At 36.3% G+C, this 11,135-nt stretch overlaps 1 long non-coding RNA gene across 1 annotated transcript; it reads right to left on the reverse strand.

The window, feature by feature from the left end:
• Positions 1 to 285: 285 nt before the first annotated feature.
• Positions 286 to 2,675, reverse strand: LOC137217159 (uncharacterized). Its single transcript, XR_010940022.1, has 2 exons — positions 2,457 to 2,675; positions 286 to 2,126 (listed from the first exon to the last, which is right to left on the reverse strand). It is a non-coding gene; the product is annotated as an uncharacterized lncRNA (long non-coding RNA).
• Positions 2,676 to 11,135: the final 8,460 nt, after the last annotated feature.

Below are 11,135 nucleotides of genomic sequence, written 5' to 3' on the forward strand. Positions count from 1 at the left end.
GTCTCACAGCTCCTTGACAGGTTAACTCTTTACAGAATGCATCACACATTATTGCAATTGCTGCTTTAGTTGTGAATCTTCCTATATTAGCCCATAAGCTCAGTGCAGGCAGGGTCCATCTTGCCTACCACTGTATCCTCGTGTGTAGCCTGCTGCCTAAAATATAGTAAGTTTTTAAAAAATATCTGCTGAGTGAGAGTGAATGAATCACACCATACATCAGAGCTTATACTACCTTTCAAAAAGCTTGACAAAATATAGTGACAATGCAAAACTTTGCCATAATTCCTTCATTTTACTTTTTTATTTTATGTCTTCTTAAAGGGATACACTATTTTTAACATCTTTATTGGAGTATAATTGCTTTACAATGTTGTGTTAGTATCTGCTGTATAACAAAATGAATCAGCTATACATATATCCCCATATCCCCTCCCTCTTGCGTCTCCCTCCCACCGTCCCTATCCCACCCTTCTAGGTGGTCACAAAGCATCGAGCTGATCTCCCTGTGCTATGTGGCTGCTTCCCACTAGCTATCTAGTTTACATTTGGTAGTGTATATATGTCCATGCCACTCTCTCACTTTGTCCCAGCTTACCCTTCCCCCTCCCCATATCCTCAAGTCCATTCTCTATGTCTGCGTCTTTATTCCTGTCCTGCCCCTAGGTTCTTCAGAACCATTTTGTTTTAAGATTCCATATATATGTGTTAGCATACGGTATTTTTCTCTTTCTGACTTACTTCTCTCTGTATGAGAGACTCTAAGTCCATCCACCTCACTACAAATAACTCAGTTTCATTTCTTTTTATGACTGAGTAATATTCCATTGTATATATGTGCCACATCTTCTTTATCCATTTATCTGTCTATGGACACTTAGGTTGCTTCCATGTCTGATCTTGGAAAATATTTGCAAATGCCAAGGGCATGATTATATATTAGATATTTGGTCAAGATGATTATGGCTGAAAATCTTGCCAATTATTCCGTAGGGAGGACCTTCCTTTTGATTTGTAATTATGGTTACCTAACTTCTGCAAAGATCCACGAGGGAAATTAAAAAACAAAAGACACTTAAAAATAAGAGATGACACATTTTAAACTTATATAGTCAACTAAGGCACGGGCTCTCTCCCTTCTCAGCTATTTGTCATTCATGAACCTCAAGATATTTTGCTGAGAAGAGGCTGTTTTCTTTGTATGATGGGCGCACTGGCAGGAGGCTGGAACACAGGAAGACACAGATGAGAAGTGAGAGACCATTAAGAGCCAATTTCAGCAAGTGCACATTCTAACCTCAAGAACTTCTAAATTCCGTGAGTTTCTTTTTCTTTTTTTTTTTTTTTTTTTTTTTGCGGTACGTGGGCCTCTCACTGTTGTGGCCTCTCCCGTTGCGGAGCACAGGCTCCGGACACGCAGGCTCAGCGGCCATGGCTCACGGGCCCAGCCGCTCCGCGGCACGTGGGATCCCCCCAGACCGGGGCACGAACCTGCGTCCCCTGCATCGGCAGGCGGACTCTCAATGACTGCGCCACCACGGAAGCCCTTGTGAGTTTCATTTTTAATGAAAAGGGGGGGCCAATTTTAAGCTCTGGAGAAAGAGTCCTGCCTTTTCAACCACCAGGCAGATCAGGAGGGTTACAGGGTAGCTTTCCAGTCAGGCCTCTTTGGCCTCAGTTCCAGCTCTTAGACAACAGCTGCTGGCTGGAAGAAGATCTTGGATTCCTGAGCCTGTGGTCTATAGTAAGGAAGTCACATCATGGTTGACAGAGAAGGGGGCCCTGCCTCCAGCTCTTCTGGGAAAGGCCGATTGAATATGCCAACTCATTCCAAATGCCATGTCTCAAACCTCCTCCCTAATATCCAGGGTAGCCTACTGCCCTTTAGAAGACAAAAGTCAGCCTCCAGTTAAACAACATGTGAGCTGAACACTAGGTAGTGCTTCATGACGCCAAACTGGACAGCTTAGAAAGAGAGCCTGCCTTCCTCTGACCGATCTCCTCAGTCGCCTGTCTGCTCCCAAGAGATCTTCTCTTTAGATGAACAAAAAAATTGCACATAAAAGGAAGAAGTTATATATCATGTGGCATCAGGGTGTCATCAGGTAGACCCAGAAAAAAGTAACCTTGGAAACACAAGGAGAATGTCAGTAAGCAGGCCTAGTTTTTATAGACATTCTGAGTCTTCCAGGAACCCAGGACCCTTATAATGCCCCTTACTGTCCATAGCCCCCAACTATGGCCTCTAACCTAAGCTGACTCTCCCCAGAAGTGCCCTATACTCTGAGTAATTTGTTACCCAGGTCAATAGAAAACCAGTACACTCCACCAACCCTCCATTGCTCTTCAAAATTTCTCTATCCTATTTTCTTTGGTAGGTGACTGTATTAGTTTCCTCGGGCTGTTGTAATAAAGTTCCACAAATGGGGTGGGTTGGCCCAACAGAAATTTATTACCTCAGTTCTGGAGGCCAGAAGTCCAAAAATGAGGGGTCAGCAGGGCCCTGCTCCCTCTGAAGGTGCTAGTGAAGGATCCTCTTCCAGCCTTCTCTTTAGCTTTTGGTGGTTCCTTGGCTTGTGGCAGCAAAACTCCAGATGGTGTTCTTCCTGTGTTCATGTCTGTCTCTTCACATGGTTTTCTTTTTATAAGGATGCCAGTCATGTTGGATCAGGGGCCCATCCTACTCCTGTATGACCTCATCTTACCCTAAGTAATAACATCTGCAACAATGCTAATTCCAAATAAGGTCACATTCTGAGGTGCTGGGGGTTAGGGCTTCAACATAAGAGTTTTTGAAGGATATAGTTCAACCCATAACAGGTTCTTTGTAGCTCAGTAAGATTTTAATGACTTAAAATGGCTCATTATCCCTGTAAATATATTTATATTTCAAAAGACACCTTCCCTACTTTCACCGAAAGTACTGACTGTGAGGAAAGGCCTGGAAACCATCATTCTAGAAGCTTGGAGAACTGGAAGCCACCCAGTCTGGAGAGCTTCAGAGATGCTAAGTGTCCTTGGAGACAAAGGCTTAGTATCTTTAGGCAGAGAAGAGGGAAATTCCAGGAAAAAGAATATACAATGGGGAATTATTGTTTAATGGGTGCAGAGTTTGTTTGGTGTGATGAAAAGAATTCTGAAATTGGATGGTGGTGATGGTTGAACAACAATGTGAATGTACTTAATGCCACTGATCTGTACACCTAAAAATGATTCCAGTGGTAAATTTTCTGTTATGTATATTTTGCCACAATAATTTTTAAAAAGGAAAGAAACAAAAAAGGAAACTCCATGTGACTTTCCCTGAAGTGGTTTGGAATTGTGGGTGGGGAGGGAGAGTGAGGCCCACAGTCAGGAATGAGAGTAGAATACAGAATCCCAAGGGGGATCTCAGTCACCACTGACTCAGAGGGGAGTCAGGAATTACACACTAAGGATGGTGACTGTGAGATTGCTGTAAGGTTCTGTGGCCTCTGTAATACCTTAATATTATTTATTTTATTAGTGAATAGTAATGGTAATAACTAACAATTGTTGAACACTTACTAAGTGCCAGGCACTGTGCTAAGCACTTGTCTAATTCATTTAATTTTGATTTTTATGACACCTGTAAGGAAGGTACTATTATTACTCACCATTTACAGAGAAATTGAATCTCAGAGATGTTAAATAATTTACCAGAGATCACACAGCTGGGAAGTGGTGGATTTGGAGTCCGTGTTGGTAATTTATATAGGAAATTGTCCATTTTATTTAGGTCTTCAATTTAGGTACAGATCAAGACTTTTTTTGGCGTTTAAATTGTAGGGCAGTTTTTAAAGGAATTATAAATTACACAAGAAATACATGAGTATATTCTTCTTATAGTAATGAAAATATTATTTATTATCTCTTTGTTGATCATAATTTCCACCTCCTTTTCCCAGAAGTAACCACTACTATCCGTTTGGTTGTATACTTCCAGAACTTTTTCTATTCATTACATTTAAATATTGCTTTCTTGAAGCTTTGATAGAATGCGTCAATAAAACCACTGGGACTTTTTGGGGGTATTAGAAAATTTTGGATGCTATTAAAATTTCTTTAATGGTTTTTGGTCTATTCAAGATTCTCTGTTTATTCCTGGGCCAATTTTGGTAATTTGTATTTTCCCTGAATGTGTCCATTTTTTTAAGGTTTCAAATTAATTGGTATTAGGTTGTACATAATATGTATTCTCTTGTAATTTTTAGTCCCCAATTTATCTCTAGTTATACCCTTATGTTCATGATATTGCTTCTTTTGCTTTCTCTCTTTTTAAAAAAATAGTCATATTTGCCAAAGTTTTGTTTACATTATTAATTTTTAAAATTTAGTTTTTTTAAATAACAGTGTACATTTTATTTAAAATCAAGGCAGTAAGGTCTTGCAGGGTGTCCACTGCACAACTCCAGGAGGAACCCTTGAAGTTGAACAGTGTGGCTGTCTTAAAATATTCTTTTTTATAGTTCAGTTTTGAACTATAGTTGATTTACAATATTATACAAGGTATGATATATATATATGAATATTAGCTATAAAAATAATGAAATAATGCCATTTGCAGCAACATGTATGGATCTAGAGATTATCATATTAAGTGAAGTAATTCAGACAAAGACAAATATCATATGGTATCACATATGTGGAATCTAAAAAAATGATACAAGGAATGTATTTACAAAACATAAACAGATTCAGAGACATAGAAAACAAACTTATGGTTACCAAAGGGGAAAGTGGGGGCATAAATTAGGAGAATGGGATTAACATATACACACCACTATATATAAAATGGATAAATGACAAGGATTTACTGTATAGCACAGGGAACTATATTCAATATCTTGTAGTAACCTATAATGGAAAAGAATCTGAAAATAATATATATTATATTTAATAATACTATTTAAATAAATATATTTAAAATACATTATCCATATTTGTTTACATTATTAATTTTTTCAGATTACTCACTTTTGGGTTTTTTATTATCTAGCTTATTGAATTTTATTCTATATTTTACAAATGTATGTTTTTATCTACATATATAATTTTTTCATTTTACCTTCATTGGATTTATTTTATTGTTTTCTTTCTACCTTCTTGAGTTGAAAGCTTAGTTCATTTATTTTCAATATTTACTTCTAATGCATGCATTTAAGACTAAATTTATTTTTGAGTACTATTTGGCCACATATCTAAGTTTTTTTGGTAATTTTTATTGAAGTATAACATACATATAGCAAACTGTACAAATCAAAAGTGTACATCTCAATTAATTTTCACAAACTGAACACACCTGTGTAACCAGCACCCTGGTCAAGAAACAAAATGACCAGCATCTCAGGAGCCCCCTCTTGTGCCCCTTCCAGTGGTTGGTGCCCCATCACCAACGACTCCCCTCCAAGAGTAACCTCTATCCTAATTTATAACGCTGTATAGATTAGTGTTGCCTGTTTTTGAACTTTATGTGAATGGAATGATACAGTATAGACTCGTTTGAACCTGGATTTTTTCACTTAACCTTATGTCTGTAAGATTCATTGATGTGAGTAATGGTTCATTATCCTTGCTGCATAGTATTTCATTGTGTAAATATACTACAGTTAATTTATTTATCCATTCTATTATTGATTATATTTGGATTTTTTCCATCCAGTTTTTAGCAATAACAAATAAAGCTGATTTGAACCTTCTTGTACATCTATTTAGGTAAACATATGCATGCATTTCTGTTGGGTATATACATAGGAGTGGAATTGCTGGATCATAGGGTATGTATGTGTTCAGCTGTTTCATCCCAGTTTTCCTAAGTATTTACACTCTTTTTAGCAGTGTATGAGATTTCCATTTGCTCTGCATACCTCACTTGCTATTTTTAGCCATTCTGGTGAATATGCGATGGTTATGTAATGGTGGTAGCTGTGATTTGTGTTTCCATGATGATTCATGAAGTGGAGCACCCATTCCTAATGCTTTGAGATTAGTTCTGTTCTAAATATAATTCCCATTTTACTTATACTTTATTTTTTTAATTTTTTAAATAGATCTTTATTGGAGTATAATGGCTTCACAATACTGTGTTATTTACTTATACTTTAAGAGTTATTTAGAATTGTGTTCTTTAATAATTTCCAGGTATAAAGTGGTTTTTTTTCTTTTTAAAGAATCAATTTTATTTATTTATTTATTTTTGGTTGCATTGAGTCTTCGTTGCTGCATGCAGGCTTTCTCTAGTTGTGGTGAGTGGGGGCTACTCTTCATTGTGGTGCGCGGGCTTCTCGTTGTGGTGGCTTCTCATTGCGGTGGCTTCTCTTGTTGTGGAGCATGGACTCTAGGCACGCAGACTTCAGTAGTTGTGGCACTTGGGCTCAGTAGTTGTGGCTCATGGGCTCTAGAGCACAGGCTCAGTAGTTGTGGCACATGGGCTTAGTTGCTCTGTGGCATGTGGGAATCTTCCTGGACCAGGGATCAAACTGGTGTCCCCTGCATTGGCAGGCGGATTCTTAACCACTGCACCACCAGGGAAGTCCCAGGTATAAAGATTTTAGGGAACTATCTTTTTGTAGTTGATTTCCAATTTTATTGCATTAAGAACAATGGACATGGCCTACAGGACATTATGTTTTTGGAATTTGATATTTCCTTATGGTCTAATGAATGGTCATTTTTTGGTGAATATTTGTGTATGTTTAAAAAGAAGATATATTCTCTATTTGTTGAATGCGAATTTCTATATATTAATTGTGTTATTCAATTTTTCTTTTTTTCCCCAAATGATTTTTTTCTTTTTTAAATTGAAGTTTAGTTGACTTACAATATTATATTAGTTTCAGGTGTACAATGTAGTGATTTGTGATTTTTATACATTACAAAATGATCACCATGATCAATCTAATTACCACCTGTCACCATAAAAAGTTATTGACTATATTCCCTATGCTTTACATTATATCCCTGTGACTTATTTATTTATAACTGGAAGTTTGTACCTCTTAATCTCCAACTATTTCACTCATCCCTGCACCTCCCTTCCCTCTGGCAACCACCAGTTTGTTCTCTGTATCTATGAGTCCGCTTGTGTTTGGTTGTTTATTTGTGTTGTTTTTTAGATTTCACATATAAGTGAGATAATACAGTATTTGTTTCTCTCTGACTTATTTCACTTAGCATAATATCCTCTAGGTCCACCCATGTTGCTGCAAATGGAAGGATTTCATTTTGTTTTATCACTGAGTAATATTCCAATTTTTCTTTATTCTTACTTTTTCTCTACTTGATCTCTCAATTTCTTAGAGAAATATGTTAAATTCTCCTATTGTGATGTGACTTACATAAAGCATGATTTCTTATACATTTATCAGTTTATGTGTCTATATTTTCAACCTCTGTTCATAAGTGCAGAAAGGTTCATAACTGTTATATCTTTTTAGTGGAGTGTTCTCTCTTTTTATCAAAATGATGTTTCTCTCTTTGATTCTGAATTCTTTTTACCTTGAATTTATATTTTATCTGCTCTTAATATTGCAACACCGGTTTTCTTTTTGTTATCATTTGTCTGGTGTTAGCTTTTTCTAACTCTTTATTTTCAATGCATGAGTCATTTTGTTTTAAGTGTCTCTCTTGCCCATAACATCTAGTTGGATCATTTTTACTGTCTTTTAATATATAAGTTTAATTCATTCACATTTAGTGTGATCACTGATGTGTATAGGGTTATTCCTGTTTTCTTATTTTCTGTTATGAAGCTATCATGCTTTCACTTTCTTATTTTTTTTTTCCCTTTCTGCTTCCTGTTGAATGGATTGAGACGTTTTTATTCCCCCCTCTTTCAAGGTGGAAAATTATACATTTTATTTCTATGTTTTATTAATCACCCTTAAATTTTTAACAGACACATAAAGTTATATTTTTTCTAACACTAGACTTAGTAAGTATCTAATTCATCTTCCTGAGAAGATAATAACTTTAGCATGTTTCTACTACCCTCTTCTCTCCATTCCCAATTCTCATATTGATAGTTTTGGATTTGAATCTCACTACTTCCTCTTGGATTCAATTTTCTTCTTTCTGTAATATATCCACCATTCAGTGTGGGTTTGTGGTAGGTAACATTTCTGAGTCTTTGTGTGGCTGAAAATGTCTTTATTTTACCCCTCTTCTTGATAGAGTTCTAGGTTCAGAATTATTTACCCTTAACAATATGAAGTGCTCCTTGTTTTCTTGCATCCCATGTTGCAGATGGAGGTCTGATGTCAACTTGATTTCTCATTCCTTTCTGGTAATCTGACTTCTCTTTCTGCTTGTTGGTAACTTTTAGCACTTTATCCTTGGTTTCTGAAATTGTGTTACAATGTGTCTAAGGGTGTGTGTGTGTGTGTGTGTGTGTGTGTGTGTGTGTGTTTATTCTGCTTGGCACTTGTTGGGACTTTTCAATCAAAGATTCATTATCATTCTTCAATTCTGGGAAAATTTTGGCTATTATTTATTCAAATATTGCTTCCTCTCTATTTTGTTCTATTCTTTTGGAACATCTATTAGACTGATATTAAAACTTCTGAGTCTAAAAAAAAAAAAAAAACTTCTGAGTCTGACTTCTATGTCTTTGTAGTTTTGTACTTTCTGTCTTCTTAACTCTTTGTCTTCTACTGGATAATTTCCCAGTTCAATTTTGCAGCTTATTTGCTTTTCATGTAAATCTAATCTGCTGTTTAGCCCATCTGTTGAGATATTTATTTCAATAGTTTTATTTTAATTTTCAAGATCTCTAATTAGCTTTAAAAATAATCTTCAGTTCTTATTCAAAACCATTTACTCCTGGTTTCTGGATGTAATATCCTTCTATATCTCTCTGAGAGAACAAACCAAACTTATGTGAAGCTCTTATTGTGATTTTCTTATTAATTTTGCTTCCTCTAACTTAAATTCTTTCACTTATTGAGTTTGTTCTTTCTCTCTCTTTTTTTATAACATCTTTATTGGAGTATAATTGCTTTACTTTGTTGTGTTAGTTTCTGCTGTATAACAGAATGAATCAGCTATACATATACATATATCCCCATATCGCTTCCCTCTTGTGTCTCCCTCCCACCCTCCCCATCCCACTCCTCTAGGTGGTCACAAAGCACCGAGCTGGTCTCCCTGTGCTATGAGGCTTCTTCCCACTAGCTATCTATTTTACACTTGGTGGTGTATATATGTCTGTGCAACTCTCTCACTTCATCTCAGCTTACCCTTCCCCCTCCCCGTGTCCTCAAGTCCATTCTCTACTCCCTGTCCTGCCCCTAGGTTCTTCAGAACCATTTTCTTTTAAGATTCCATATATGTGTGTTAGCATACGGTATTTGTTTTTCTCTTTCTGACTTACTTCACTCTGTATGAGAGACTCTAAGTCCATCCACCTCACTACAAATAACTCAATTTCATTTCTTTTTATGGCTGAATAATATTCCATTGTATATATGTGCCACATCTTCTTTATCCATTCATCTGTCGATGGACACTTAGGTTGCTTCCATGTCCTGGCTATTGTAAACAGTGCTTCAATGAACATTGTGGTACATGACTCTTTTTGAATTATGGTATTTTCAGGGTGTATGCCCAGTAGTGGGATTGCTGGGTCATATGGTAGTTCTATTTTTAGTTTTTTAAGGAACCTCCATACTGTTCTCCATAGTGGCTGTATCAATTTACATTCCCACCAACAGTGCAAGAGGGTTCCCTTTTCTCCAGACCCTCTCCAGCATTGAGTGTTTGTAGATTTTTTGATGATGGTCATTCTGACCGATGTGAGGTGATACCTCATTGTAGTTTTGATTTGCATTTCTCTAATAATTAGTGATGTTGAGCATCCTTTCATGAGTTTGTTGGCAATCTGTATATCTTCTTGGGAGAAATGTCTGTTAAGGTCTTCTGCCCATTTTTGGATTGGGTTGTTTGTTTTTTTGATATTGAGCTGCAATGAGCTTCTTGTATATTTTGGAGATTAATCCTTTGTCAGTTGCTTCATTTGCAAATATTTTCTCCCCTTCTGAGGGTTGTCTTTTCGTTCTGTTTATGGTTTCCTTTGCTGTGCAAAAGCTTTTAAATTTCATTAGGTCCCATTTGTTTATTTTGTTTTTATTTCCATTTCTCTAGGAGGTGGGTCAAAAAGGATCTTGCTGTGATTTATGCCAGAGTGTTCTGCCTACGTTTTCCTCTAAGAGTTTTATAGTGTCTGGCCTTGCATTTAGGTCATTAATCTATTTTGAGTTTATTTTTATGTATATTGTTAGGGAGTGTTCTAATTTCATTCTTTTACATGTAGCTGTCCAGTTTTCCCAGAACTACTTATTGAAGAGGCTGTCTTTTCTCCATTGTATATTCTTGCCTCCTTTATCAAAAATAAGGTGACCATATGTGCATGGGTTTATCTCTGGGCTTTCTATCCTGTTCCATTGATCTATATTTCTGTTTTTGTGCCAGTACCATACTGTCTTGATTACTGTAGCTTTGTAGTATAGTCTGAAATCCGGGAGCCTGATTCCTCCAGCTCTGTTTTTCGTTCTCAAGATTGCTTTGGCTATTCGGGGTCTTTTGTGTTTCCATACAAATTGTGAAATTTTTTGTTCTAGTTCTGTGAAAAATGCCATTGGTAGTTTGATAGGGATTGCATTGAATCTGTAGATTGCTTTGGGTAGTATAGTCATTTTCAATGTTGATTCTTCCAATCCAAGAACATGGTATATCTCTCCATCTGTTTGTATCATCTTTAATTTCTTTCATCAGTGTCTTCTAGTTTTCTGCATACAGGTCTTTTTTCTCCTTAGGTAGGTTTATTCCTAGGTATTTTATTCTTTTTGTTGCAATGGTAAATGGGAGTGTTTCCTTAATTTCTCTTTCAGATTTTTCATCATTAGCATATAAGAATGCCAGAGATTTCTGTGCATTAATTTTGTATCCTGCTACTTTACCAGGTTCATTGATTAGCTCTAGTATTTTTCTGGTAGCATCTTTAGGATTCTCTATGTATAATATCATGTCATCTGCAAACAGTGAGAGCTTTACTTCTTCTTTTCCAATTTGTATTCCTTTTATTTCTTTTTCTTCTCTGATTGCTGTGGCTAAAACTTCCA

Source organism: Pseudorca crassidens, chromosome X (genome assembly GCF_039906515.1).
Source record: "Pseudorca crassidens isolate mPseCra1 chromosome X, mPseCra1.hap1, whole genome shotgun sequence".
In the NCBI taxonomy this organism is placed as follows: Eukaryota; Metazoa; Chordata; class Mammalia; order Artiodactyla; family Delphinidae; genus Pseudorca; species Pseudorca crassidens.